Source organism: Babylonia areolata, chromosome 31 (assembly GCF_041734735.1).
Source record: "Babylonia areolata isolate BAREFJ2019XMU chromosome 31, ASM4173473v1, whole genome shotgun sequence".
In the NCBI taxonomy this organism is placed as follows: domain Eukaryota; kingdom Metazoa; phylum Mollusca; class Gastropoda; order Neogastropoda; family Buccinidae; genus Babylonia; species Babylonia areolata.
Genome location: NC_134906.1, coordinates 24,108,986 through 24,121,934, shown reverse-complemented (window position 1 = coordinate 24,121,934; position 12,949 = coordinate 24,108,986). Strand labels below are relative to the sequence as shown.

Genomic DNA, 12,949 nt, shown 5'->3' with positions numbered 1-12,949 from the left:
GACCGCCTGTGAGAAAAATAGTGTCTATGTGAAAAGACGACCGCCTGTGAGATAATAGTGTCTATGTCATCAGACGAAAACCCATGAGATAATAGAGTGTATATGTCATCAGACGACCGCCTTTGAGATAGCTGTCTATGTCGTTAGACGACCGCCTGTGAGATAATAGTGTCTATGTGAAAAGACGACCGCCTGTGAGATAATAGTGTCTATGTCAAAAGACGACCGCCTGTGAGGTAATAGTGTCTATGTCAAAAGACGACCGCCTGTGAGGTAATAGTGTCTATGTCATCAGACGAAAGCCCATGAGATAATAGTGTCTAAGTTATAAGACGAAAGCCCATGAGATAATAGAGTGTATGTCATCAGACGACCGCCTGTGAGATAATAGTGTCTATGTCATCAGACGAAAACCCATGAGATAATAGTGTCTATGTCATAAGACGAAAGCCCATGAGAAAATAGACTGTATGTCATCAGACGACCGCCTGTGAGAAAAAAAGTGTCTATGTGAAAAGACGACCGCCTGTGAGAAAAATAGTGTCTATGTGAAAAGACGACCGCCTGTGAGATAATAGTGTCTATGTCATCAGAAGAAAGCCCATGAGATAATAGAGTGTATGTCATCAGACGACCGCCTTTGAGATAGCTGTCTATGTCGTTAGACGACCGCCTGTGAGATAATAGTGTCTATGTGAAAAGACGACCGCCTTGTCAGATAATAGTGTCTATGTCAAAAGACGACCGCCTGTGAGGTAATAGTGTCTATGTCAAAAGACGACCGCCTGTGAGGTAATAGTGTCTATGTCATCAGACGAAAGCCCATGAGATAATAGTGTCTAAGTTATAAGACGAAAGCCCATGAGATAATAGAGTGTATGTCATCAGACGACCGCCTGTGAGATAATAGTGTCTATGTCATCAGACGAAAGCCCATGAGATAATAGTGTCTAAGTTATAAGACGAAAGCCCTTGAGATAATAGAGTGTATGTCATCAGACGACCGCCTGTGAGATAATAGTGTCTATGTCATCAGACGAAAGCCCACGAGATGATAGTGTCTATGTCATAAGACGAAAGCCCATGAGAAAATAGACTGTATGTCATCAGACGACCGCCTGTGAGAAAAAAAAGTGTCTATGTCAAAAGACGACCGCCTGTGAGATAATAGTGTCTATATCATCAGACGAAAGCCCATGAGATAATAGTGTCTATGTCATCAAACGACCGCCTATGAGATAACAGTGTCTATGTCATCAGACGACCGCCTATGAGATAGCTATGTCGTTAGAAGACCGCTTGTGAGATAATAGTGTCTATGTTATAAGACGACCGCCTGTGAGATAATAGTGTCTATGTCATCAGACGACCGCCTATGAGATAACAGTGTCTATGTTATCAGACGACCGCCTGTGAGACCATAGTGGTTTTTTTGTTATTCATACTTGGTCTCACAGGCGGTCGTCTGATGACATAGACACTGTTATCTCAATGTACTTGAGATATGTCTAAAACTACGAATTGTGGTGCAATTATGACAGGATGTGATTTGTAAGGGTGGTTTTTTGTGGGGGGTTTTAACAGAAGGATGAAATGTGTGTGTGTGTGTGTGTGTGTGTGTGTGTGTGTGTGTGTGCGTGCGTGGTGGGTGGGGGTGGGGGGCGATTAAGCTTAGGCCTGTAGGTATTTTCCCAAAGGAGGGGGAGTGTCGAATATGAGGGCATGGGGGGGTGAAGAAGTGATGTTGGGGCTTTTCATTTGTATGAATGAATGAAAGTCGTTTTACTGTGATGGCTCTTATTTATTTTTTATTTTTTATTTTTTATTTTTATATATATATATATATATATTTTTTATTTATTTTTTTTTCTTGTGAACTACGGAAGTGCTGCTTTTTGGTTTAATTCTTAGTCTGGTGATATTTGATTTTTGAATGAACTATTATCTTTGTAGTTGCATACTCGGAGAGAGAGACAGAGAGAGAGAGAGAGAGACAGAGAGTGTGTGTGTGTGTATGCGTGCATGTATGTGCGGGTGATGTGTGTGTGTGTTGTGGTGTGAGAAGATGTGCAATGCGGCTTGGCTGACTGAAATGGAGAGGGCACGTGAATTTCAGTAATAGGTATATTTGTATATAGCTATTTATTTCTATTTGGTTCCATTGAAAATATCTTTTTATTTCTCATTCATTTTATTTGTTTGTTTGTTTTCTTTTTATGTTGAACGTGTGCTGCTGCCAAAAAGAAAATCTCTCTACCAAAGTATAGACAATAAAGTGTGTGTATTGTATTGTATGGTGTATTGAAGTGTATGTCATAAGACGACCGCCTATGAGATAATAGTGTCTCTGCTCTGACCTCCTTCTTTCATCCCCACATACTCTTTTCCTGTATAGATAAATAGATAGATAGATAGAAGTGACAAGACAAGACAAAACAAGACAAGGGACAAGACAAGACAAGGGACAAGACAAGGAACAAGACAAGGGACAAGACAAGGGACAAAACAAGACAAGACAAGGAACAAGACAAGGGACAAAACAAGACAAGGGACAAGACAAGACAAGGGACAAGACAAGGGACAAGACAAGGGACAAGACAAGGGACAAGAAAAGACAAGACAAGGGACAAGACAAGGGACAAGACAAGACAAGACAAGGAACAAGACAAGGGACAAGACAAGACAAGGGACAAGACAAGACAAGGGACAAAACAAAACAAGACAAGGAACAAGACAAGGGACAAAAAAGACAAGGACAAGACAAGACAAGGGACAAAAACAAAAAAGACAAGGAACAAGACAAGGGACAAGACAAGACAAGGGACAAGACAAGACAAGGGACAAGACAAGGGACAAGAAAAGACAAGGGACAAGACAAGACAAGACAAGGAACAAGACAAGACAAGACAAGGAACAAGACAAGGGACAAGACAAGACAAGACGAGGGACAAGACAAAACAAGACAAGGAACAAGACAAGGGACAAGACAAGACAAGACAAGGGACAAGACAAGACAAGACAAGGGACAAGACAAGACAAGACAAGGGACAAGATAAGACAAGACGAGGGACCAGACAAGACAAGGGACAAGACAAAGCAAGACAAGACAAGACAAGACAAGACAAGGGACAAGACAAGGGACAAGACAAGACAAGGCAAGACAAGGGACAAGACAAGACAAAACAAGACAAGGGACAAAACAAGACAAGACAAGGGACAAGACATGACAAGGACAAGGAACAAGACAAGACAAGGGACAAGACAAGGACAAGACAAGGACAAGACAAGGGACAAGACAAGACAAGGGACAAGACATGACAAGGGACAAGACGAGGACAAGACAAGGGACAAGGCATGACAAGGACAAGGAACAAGACAAGGGACAAGACAAAAGAAGACAAGGGACAAGACAAGACAAGGACAAGGAACAAGACAAGGACAAGACAAGACAAGGAACAAGACAAGACAAGACAAGGAACAATGCAAGGACAAGACAAGGAACAAGACAAGACAAGGAACAAGACAAGGGACAAGACAAGGACAAGACAAGACAAAGGACAAAACAAGACAAGACAAGACAAGGAACAAGACAAGGACAAGACAAGACAAGGGACAAGACATGACAAGGACAAGGAACAAGACAAGACAAGGGACAAGACAAGGACAAGACAAGGGACAAGACAAAAGAAGACAAGGGACAAGACAAGGACAAGGAACAAGACAAGACAAGACAAAGGACAAGACAAGGACAAGACAAGACAAAGGACAAAGCAAGACAAAACAAGACAAGGAACAAGACAAAACAAGACAGGGGACAAGACAAGACAAGACAAGACAACGGACACAGCTGCTCAGATATCATAACGAGAAATTTCTTGTGACAAACACAACGCAACACCGAATTCAATGAAAAAAAAAAAAAAAAAAAAAAAAAAAAAAAAGAAGAAGAAGAAAAATCCACACAACTCCACCCACCCACCCAACCCAACCCAACCCGACCCTACCCAATCCAACTCGGGTGAAAGCGAACCTCTCCCCCCCCCCGCCCCCACCCCCCCAGACACTCCCCCCCCACCCACCCCCCCTCCCGCCTACCCCCCCTCCTCCTCCCAATCATCAACAACCCCCATACCCCTCTTTAAAAAAAAAAAAAAGACTTTATTCACACACACACACGCATGTGCACATACGCACGCGCCTCACCCACTCTCACCCCCCTCCCTCCCCCCCCCTCTCTCTCTCTCTCTCTCTCCCAACTCCCCCCACCTACCCCGACACCTCGAGACTCGGCAAAAAAAAAAAAAAAAAAAAAAAAATCGAGACTGGGACAGGGGAAGGCGAAAAAGTTGGGGGAGGGGACAGAGAGTGGCAGGGGCCGGGGGATTCGAAGGGAGTTGGGGAGTTGGGGGTGGGGGGGGGGGGGAGAGGGTTGAGGGCCGGGGACGGATGGATTGGATATGAGGAGGAAGAGGAGGAAGGGTTTGGGGGTTGGGGTGCTGGAAGGGATTCGGGTGAGGGATGGGGGAGGGGTGGGTGGGTAGGTGGGTGGTGGTGGTGGTGGTAGCAGACGGGTGTGTGAGAGATGGCATTTTCTGTCGTGTATGATTAAGTATGGGCAGCGTCTTCCATTACTCTGTGTGTGCGTCGTCGGTCCTGATGACTTTCCGCGCTGGTCGATTGGTTTGGTGGTGGTGGGGTGGGGGGGCTGGGGGGGTGGGGGGTTGGGAGGTGGGGGTGGGGGTCTGCGGCGGGAGAGAGGCGGCTCCAGTCCAGAAGGGCAGCTTCCTTCAAAAGCGCCTTGTGGTTGTGGTGGTTGTGACTGTGTTGTGTGTGTGTGTGTGTGTGTGTGTGTGTGTGTGTGTGTGCGTGTGTGTGTGTGTGTGTGTGTGTGTGTGTGCGAGCGTGCGTGCGTGCGTGCGTGTGTGTGTGTGTGTGTGTGTGTGTGTGTGAGAGAGAGACACACACACGCACACACGCACACACATCGGGATAGTTAGACAGATAGACAGACATACAGATAGACAGATATAAACGCCTTTTCTTGTTAACGATGTTTTCATCATCATCATCATCATCATCATCGTCATCATCTTCGTCTTAGTCGTTATCATCGTCATCACATCAACACCTTCTTCTTTCTTTATCTCTTTCTTTTTTTTTTTTCTTTTCTTTCTTTCTTCCTTTCTCCTTCATCGTTTTCGTTCACTAGTTATTTGTTTTTCCAGAGGTCCCGTCACACACACTCAACGTTAACGGGCCCGATGGAAAGACAGGGGTGAAGTGAGGGTGTGTGTGGGGGGGTGGGGGACCGGGGCAGAGGGTGGGAGCGGCTGCTTGGACATTGGGATTGGGAGGAGGGGTGGGGGGTGGGGGGGTGGGGAACTGGTCTCGAAGTGGGGTGGTGGTGGGGGTGGTGGAGGTGGGAAGGATTTTTGGGGGGAGAGGGGGGGCGCGTGGTCCACACACAGTCTGCCTTGCTTGCTTGCTGTCCAGGCAGGGGGTGGTGGGTGAGGAGGAGGGTGTGGAGGTGTAGGGGTGGGTGGGTGGGGGGGGAATGGGACAGGAAGGGGGTTGGAGGCGAGGGTGTGGGGGGGGGGGGGGGCAATCTCGCTCTCTTCCATCTACGTGGACTTGGGGCTGGGGAGGGGGTGCGGTGGGGGTGGGGGTAGGGGGAAGTGCCACAAGACTTGTGTCTGTCTGCCGGCAACAGGCAGGGCAAGCAGGCAGGCAGGCAGGCAGGCAGACCCATGGCCCAGTCTGACTCACCCTGTCTAGCTTTACCACTCCCCCCCCCCTCCCCGGCCCCCCTCCCTCCCCCACACCACCCACCACCACCACCATCCCCAAACCCCATCCCTCACCCCTCCTCGGTCCGTCCTCTCCAACAGCCCCCTCCCTCCCCGTCCCCCTCTCCCCCCCTGCCCCCACTCATACACATCGAATCCCTTCCCCCTCAACCCCTCCACACACACACACACACACCGCCCCACCCCACCACCACCACCACCACCACCACTGCCACTTTATTACTTCTACCCTCTCTCTCATTCCCACCCCTTTTCCCTCCCCAATTGTCTTCCTTCCCATACCCCACACACAGCCCGCACCCCTACTACCACCACCACCCCCACCCCCTTCCACCCGAACTTCAACCAACTTTCTCCCCTTTACATCATTTTTCCTGATCCTTCGCTCTCAACCCCCCCCCCCATCCATACCCCTCTACCCCCCCCACCCCCACCCCCCCCCCACACACACACATACACTTCGACCCCACTCCACCTTCATCTTTCTCCAACTTCTCACACACACACACACATATACAGTTGTTTTTCTTCTGGCTTATTTCTTTTTACCTTGTATGTATGTGGGACGTCCGGTGTTTTTTTTTTTATTGGAAAGAAGGAGAGGTGCGAGTGGATTAGGTGTGGTGGGTGGGGTGGGGGTGGGGGGTGGGGGGGAGGTGGCCTGGGAAGGGAGGGAGGGGGTGGTAGGTAGGACTAGAAAAAAACAACAACAAACAAACAAACTTAGGAAAAAGTCTATGTCTTATAAAGAAAGAAAGAGAGAGGGGAAAAAAACCGGTAAAAGATAGAATGAATAAATAAATAAATAGTTTTAAAAAAAAACCAGTTTTATATCGATCTAGAAGAATATTTTTTACTCCTTTTTTGTTATTTGTTTAGTTGTCTATTTGCTTCTTTTTTCTTTTCTTTTTTTCGTTTTTGTATGCTTTCAATTTTTGTTGTTTTGTTTTTGTTTCTAAGTGTTCTTTTTTGTTTGTTTTATTTTTCGTGTGTGTGCTAACAGAGCTTTTGTTATACGTTGAAAGCGCTTGTCTTATTAAAAAAAAATAAAAAAATTACTGTTTATTAAGCGCTATAATTTTGGGAACAAACTGACATTTCAGTAAGGAATATAACTGAAACAAATGATGTTAAAGTGCTAGTGAGGGTTAGATATTTACATTTTATTTGCTGGATGCTTTCTGTTGGTATACATTGTTGTGCAATACTTTGTCTTAATGTGTGCGCATGTAAGGTGGTGGTGGTGGTGGGATGGGAGGGGGGGGGTTGTTTTAGTCAGCTACTGAGAGTTTTTATCTGACTTGTTTTAGTGTATTGTATAATACACATGTTCATTTTTGTGTTGGTGTCTACAACGAGCCTGTGATTGCACACGTTCATTTCCGTGTGGATTAATTCCTTGTGGATTATTAATAAAGTGTTTTTGAATTGAATTGAATTTTGAATTGAATCGTCATAAGTAAAGCGACGGGCGCAATAGCCGAGTGGTTAAAGCGTTGGACTGTCAATCTGAGAGTCCCGAGTTCGAATCATGGTGACGGCGCCTGGTGGGTAAAGGGTGGAGATTTTTCCGATCTCCCAGGTCAACATATGTGCAGACCTGCTAGTGCCTGAACCCCCTTCGTGTGTATATGCAAGCAGAAGATCAAATACGCACGTTAAAGATCCTGTAATCCATGTCAGCGTTCGGTGGGTTATGGAAAAAAGAACATACCCAGCATGCACACCCCCGAAAACGGAGTATGGCTGCCTACATGGCGGGGTAAAAACGGTCATACACGTAAAAGCCCACTCGTGTGCATACGTGTGAACGCAGAAGAAGAAGAAGAAGAAGAGTCATAAGTAAAGCAATAGAACCAGTACCTTGGGCGAAATATGCGAGCTTCTTTTCTTTCTTTCTTTCTTTCTTTGTTTTTTTTCTCCTGCAGTCGTTGTGTCGTTTTGGCTCCACGTTGAGTTGTATGTTTGAGAGCTCTTTTACGTTCTAGCATGATAATTAAACATTATTTACACACGTGAGCCAAAAATTGACCTATACTTGTATTTGTATTTCTTTTCTTTTTTTATCACAACAAATTTCTCTGTGTGAAATTCGGGCTGCTCTCCACCAGGGAGAGCGCGTCGCTACACTACAGCGCCACCCATTTTCTTCTTTTTTTTTTTTTTTTCCTGCGTGAAGTTTTATTTGTTTTTCCTATCAAAGTGGATTTTTCTACAGAATTTTGCCAGGAACAACCCTTTTGTTGCCGTGAGTTCTTTTACGTGCGCTAAGTGCATGCTGCACACGGGACCTCGGTTTATCGTCTCATCCGAATGACTAGCGTCCAGACCACCACTTAAGGTCTAGTGGAGGGGTAGAAAATATAGGCGGCTGAGCCGTGAATCGAACCAGCGCGCTCAGATTCTCTCGCTTCCTAGGCGGACGCGTTACCTCTAGGCCATCACTCAACTCCATTATTATTATTTGTTGTAGTAGTAGTAGTATCATCATCGTTGTTGTTGTTGTTATTATTATTAATGATGTGTGTGTGTGTGTGTGTGTGTGTGTTGTGTGTGTTAGTGTGTGTGTGTGTGTGTTTGTGTGTGTGTGTGTGTGTGTGTGTTGTGTGTGTGTGTGTGTGTGTGTGTGTGTTGTGTGTGTGTGCGTGTGTGTGTGTGTGTGTGTGTGTGTGTGTGTGTGTGAAGGAGGGGTGTGATTGTGTGTGTGTGAAGGAGGATGTGATTGTGTGTGTGTGTGAAGGAGGGTGTGATTGTGTGTGGGGGGTGGAGGGGGGGTGGAGGAGGGGTGTGTGTGTGCGGGGGGTGTGGTTGTGTGTCTGTGTGAAGGAGGAGTGGTGGAGGTGGCTTAGGGTAGATGGTCACACACACACGTGCGTCATGCGTGTGTGTGTGTGTGTGTGTGTGTGTGTGTGTGTGTGTGTGTGTTGGAGTGCGAGTAAGTGTTTGGCGCCTACGTGCGCTCGCATCGTGTGTGTGTGTGTGTGTGTGTGTGTGTGTGTGTGTGTATGTGTGCGTGTGTGTGTGTGCTTGTGCGCGCGCGTTCTTGTGTGCGCACGTGTGTGTGTGTGTGTGTGTGTGTATGTGTGCGTGTGTGTGTGTATGTGTGCGTGTGTGTGTGTGTGTGTGTGTGTGTGTGTGCGTGCAAGTCATAGAGCCACCTACCGTGCAGTGTCTTACTGTCTTACTTCCACCAGACAAGAGAGAGAGAGAGAGAGAGAGAGAGAGAGAGAGAGAGAGCCAGACATCACGTCATATGTTTGGGTGGCGGGCGGGAAGCCACACAACTCGACTCTCTTTCTCTCAGACTGGGCCGTGCCGTGCCGTGCCGTGCTGTGCTGTGCCGTGCTGTGCTGTGCTGTGCTGCAAAACCCTCCACTATCCCAAAGCTGTATACCTTCCCTCCCTCCCCCCAGCCCCACCTGCCCCATCCCCTCTACTACTACTACCCCTGTCCTTCCCTCTCGATCCTCTTCTCCCCCCCCCTTCCTACCTCCCTTCCTCGTCGTCATCCTCCACTGTCTTTTTCCTCCTACTACTGCTCCTTCTCCTTCTTCTTCTCCTTCTTCTTCGTCTTCTCCTTCTTCTTCGTCTACTTCTTCTTCGTCTTCTACTTCTTCTTCGTCTTCTTCTTCTTCTTCGTCTTCTTCTTCGTCTTCTTCTTCTTCTTCTTCTTCTTCGTCTACTTCTTCTTCTTCTTCGTCTTCTTCTTCTTTGTCTTCTCCTTCTTCTTCTTCTTCTTCTTCGTCTACTTCTTCTTCTTCGTCTTCTTCTTCGTCTACTTCTTCTACTTCGTCTTCTTCTTCGTCTACGTTTTCTTCTTCTTCTTCTTCGTCTACTTCTTCTTCTTCGTCTTCGTCTACTCCTTCTCCTTCTTCTTCTTCTTCGTCTTCTCTTTCTTCTTCGTCTTCTTCTTCTTCGTCTACTTCTTCTTCTTCGTCGTCTTCTTCTTCTTCTTCTTCTTCTTCTTCTTCTTCTTCTTCTTCGTCTTCTTCTTCTTCTTCGTCTACTTCTTCTTCTTCTTCTTCTTCTTCTTCTTCTTCTTCGTCTACTTCTTCACCTTCTTCTTCGTCTACGTCTTCTTCTTCTTGTTCTTCGTCTTCTTCTTCGTCTTCTTCTTCTTCTTCTTCGTCTACTTCTTCTCCTTCTTCTTCGTCTTCTTCTTTTTCTTCGTCTACTTCTTCTCCTTCTTCTTCGTCTACTTCTTCTTCGTCTTTTTCTTTTTCTTCTTCTTCTTCGTCTTCTTCTTCTTCGTCATCTACTTCTTCTCCTTCTTCTTCGTCTACTTTTTCTTCTTCTTCTTCTTCTTCTTCGTCTTCTTCTTCTTCATCTTCTCTTTCTTCTTCGTCTACTTCTTCTTCGTCTTCTTCTTCTTCTTCTTCGTCTTCTCTTTCTTCCTCGTCTACTTCTTCTTCTTCTTCGTCTACTTCTTCTTCGTCTTCTTCTTGTTCTTTTTCTTCTTCGTTTTCGTCTTCTTCTTCTTCGTCTACTTCTTCTTCTTCGTCTTCTTCTTCTTCTTCTTCTTCTTCTTCTTCTTCTTCTTCTTCGTCTTCTCCTTCTTTTTCGTCTACTTCTTCTTCTCCTTCTTCGTCTTCTTCTTCTTCGTCTACTTCTTCTTCTCCTTCTTCTTCTTCGTCTACTTCTTCTCTACTTCTTCTCCTTCTTCTTCGTCTACTTTTTCTTCTTCTTCTTCTTCTTCTTCGTCTTCTCCTTCTTTTTCGTCTACTTCTTCTTCTCCTTCTTCGTCTTCTTCTTCTTCGTCGTCTACTTCTTCTTTTTCGTCTACTTTTTCTTCTTCTTCTTCTTCTCCTTCTTCTTCTTCTTCGTTTTCTTCTTCTTCTTCGTCTCCTTCTTCTTCGTCTACTTCTTCTTCTTCGTCTACTTCTTCTTCTTCTTCTTCTTCGTCTTCTTCTTCGTCTTCGTCTTCTTCTTCTTCTTCGTCTCCTCCGTGTCCAGGGATTGGCAATGAAAGGCGGGGCCCTATCCTCTCCTTCCCAAACCCAAGTCAGGGTTTCTCTGGAATCCATCTCTCTCTCTCTCTCTCTCTCTCTCTCTCTCTCTCTCTCTCTCTCCTTCTCTCTGTCTATCTCTCTCCCTTCTCCCTCTCTCTCTCCCCCCTCTCTCTCCCTGTCTCTCCCTCTCTCCCTCTCACTTTCTCTGTCTCTCTCCTCTCTCTCTCTCACTTTCTCTGTCTCTCTCCTCTCTCTCTCTCCCCCCCCTCTCTCTCTCTCCCCTCTCTCTCTCTCCTTCACTGTACTCCAGTGTCTCGCCACCCATTCACACCTGGGTAGAGCAAGGAAAGAACAAGGAAAATTAGAGTGAAAAAAACAACAACAAAACAACAGTTTCAGTTTCAGTTTCAGTAGCTCAAGGAGGCGTCACTGCGTTCGGACAAATCCATATACGCTACACTACATCTGCCAAGCCAGATGCCTGACCAGCAGCGTAACCCAACGCGCTTAGTCAGGCCTTGAGGGAAAAAAACAAACAAACAAAAAAACCCCCAAAAAAACAAACAAACAAAAAACAACAACAAAAAGCAGCAACAACACAGCAGGGCTTCGAATCCTCATCCCTGGTGAACACAGGACCAGGTACCAGTTGCATTGTTTGGTTCTAAACTTTTTGACAGTTAACTCTCTCCATACGAGCGGCGAAAGAGACAACGTTAACAGCGTTTCACCCCAATTACCATCATCAAAATACTGCAAGCGGAAGGCTCTTATACTGAAGTGGTGAATGTTGACAAAGAATACCACAATTCTGACGACGGAAGCTAAAGGTTGGGTCATTCAGACAACCCACTGGACATCCGAGGGGTCTGTGTAGAGGAGAAGAGAGGACTGGCCGTACTGAGTGAGTTAAACGTGACTAAATGCCTACGTTGACCGAACTACAGCCATTGGTCAGTTCCATACGACCATACTAGGCTCTTCCGTCCGAGCAATGCAAACTGGCTCCTGGTGCAGCAGTCCAACGCTGAACCGACTTATCACAGTGCCTCTCAACAACCCACTCCAGTTTCGGTTTTTGTTTCGGTTTGGGTTTGGGTTTGAGTTTCTCAAAGAGGCGTGATTGTGGTCGGACAAAGACATATATACTTGTACTTGTATTTCTTTTTATCACAACAGATTTCTCTGTGTGAAAATCGGGCTGTGCTCTCCCCAGGGGAGAGCACGTCGCTACACTACAGCGCCACCCATTTTCTTTGTATTTTTTTACCGTGTGCAGTTTTATTTGTTTTTCCCTATCGAAGTGAATTTTTCTACAGAATTTTGCCAGGAACAACTCTTGTGTTGCCGTGGGTTCTTTTACGTGCGCTAAGTGCATGCTTGCACATGGGACCTCGGTTTATCGTCTCATCCAAATGACTAGCGTCCAGATCACCACTCAAGGTCTAGTGGATGGGGGAGAAAATATCGGCGGCTGAGCCGTGATTCGAACCAGTGCGTTCTGATTCTCTCGCTTCCTAGGCGGACGCGTTACCTCTAGGCCTTCACTCCGATATACGCTACACCACCTCTGCTAGGAAGATGCCTTACCGGTCTTGAGTGCATGCATGTATTGGTGTGCCGATCGACGGGCGCAATAGCCGAGTGGTTAAAGCGTTGGACTTTCAATCTGAGGGGCCCGGGTTCGAATCACGGTGACGGCGCCTGGTGGGTAAAGGGTGGAGATTTTTCCGATCTTCCAGATCAACATATGTGCAGACCTGCTAGTGCCTGAACCCCCTTCGTGTGTAAACGCATGCAGAAGATCAAATACGCACGTTAAAGATCCTGTAATCCATGTCAGCGTTCGGTGGGTTATGGAAAACAAGAACATACCCAGCATGCGCACCCCCGAAAGCGGAGTATGGCTGCCTACATGGCGGGGTAAAAACGGTCATACACGTAAAAACCCACTCGTGTACATGCGAGTGAACGTGGGAGTTGCAGCCCATGAACACAGAAGAAGAAGAAGAAGAAGAAGGTGTGCCGATCAGAGTATTCCTTGCACAGAATTTTGCCAGAGGACACCACGTTTCTTGTCATGGGTTCTTTTTCAGTGCGCTAAGTACTTGCTGCACTGCGTACGAGACCTCCGTTTATCGTCTCATATGAATTATCGTCTCATCTTTAATTATTATTACTACTACTACTACT

General features: G+C 46.3%; 1 protein-coding gene across 1 annotated transcript in view; it reads right to left on the bottom strand.

The window, feature by feature from the left end:
• LOC143276318 (uncharacterized) overlaps positions 1–12,949 on the bottom strand; it is a 492,860-nt gene that overhangs the window by 225,682 nt on the left and 254,229 nt on the right. The window lies entirely within an intron of this gene.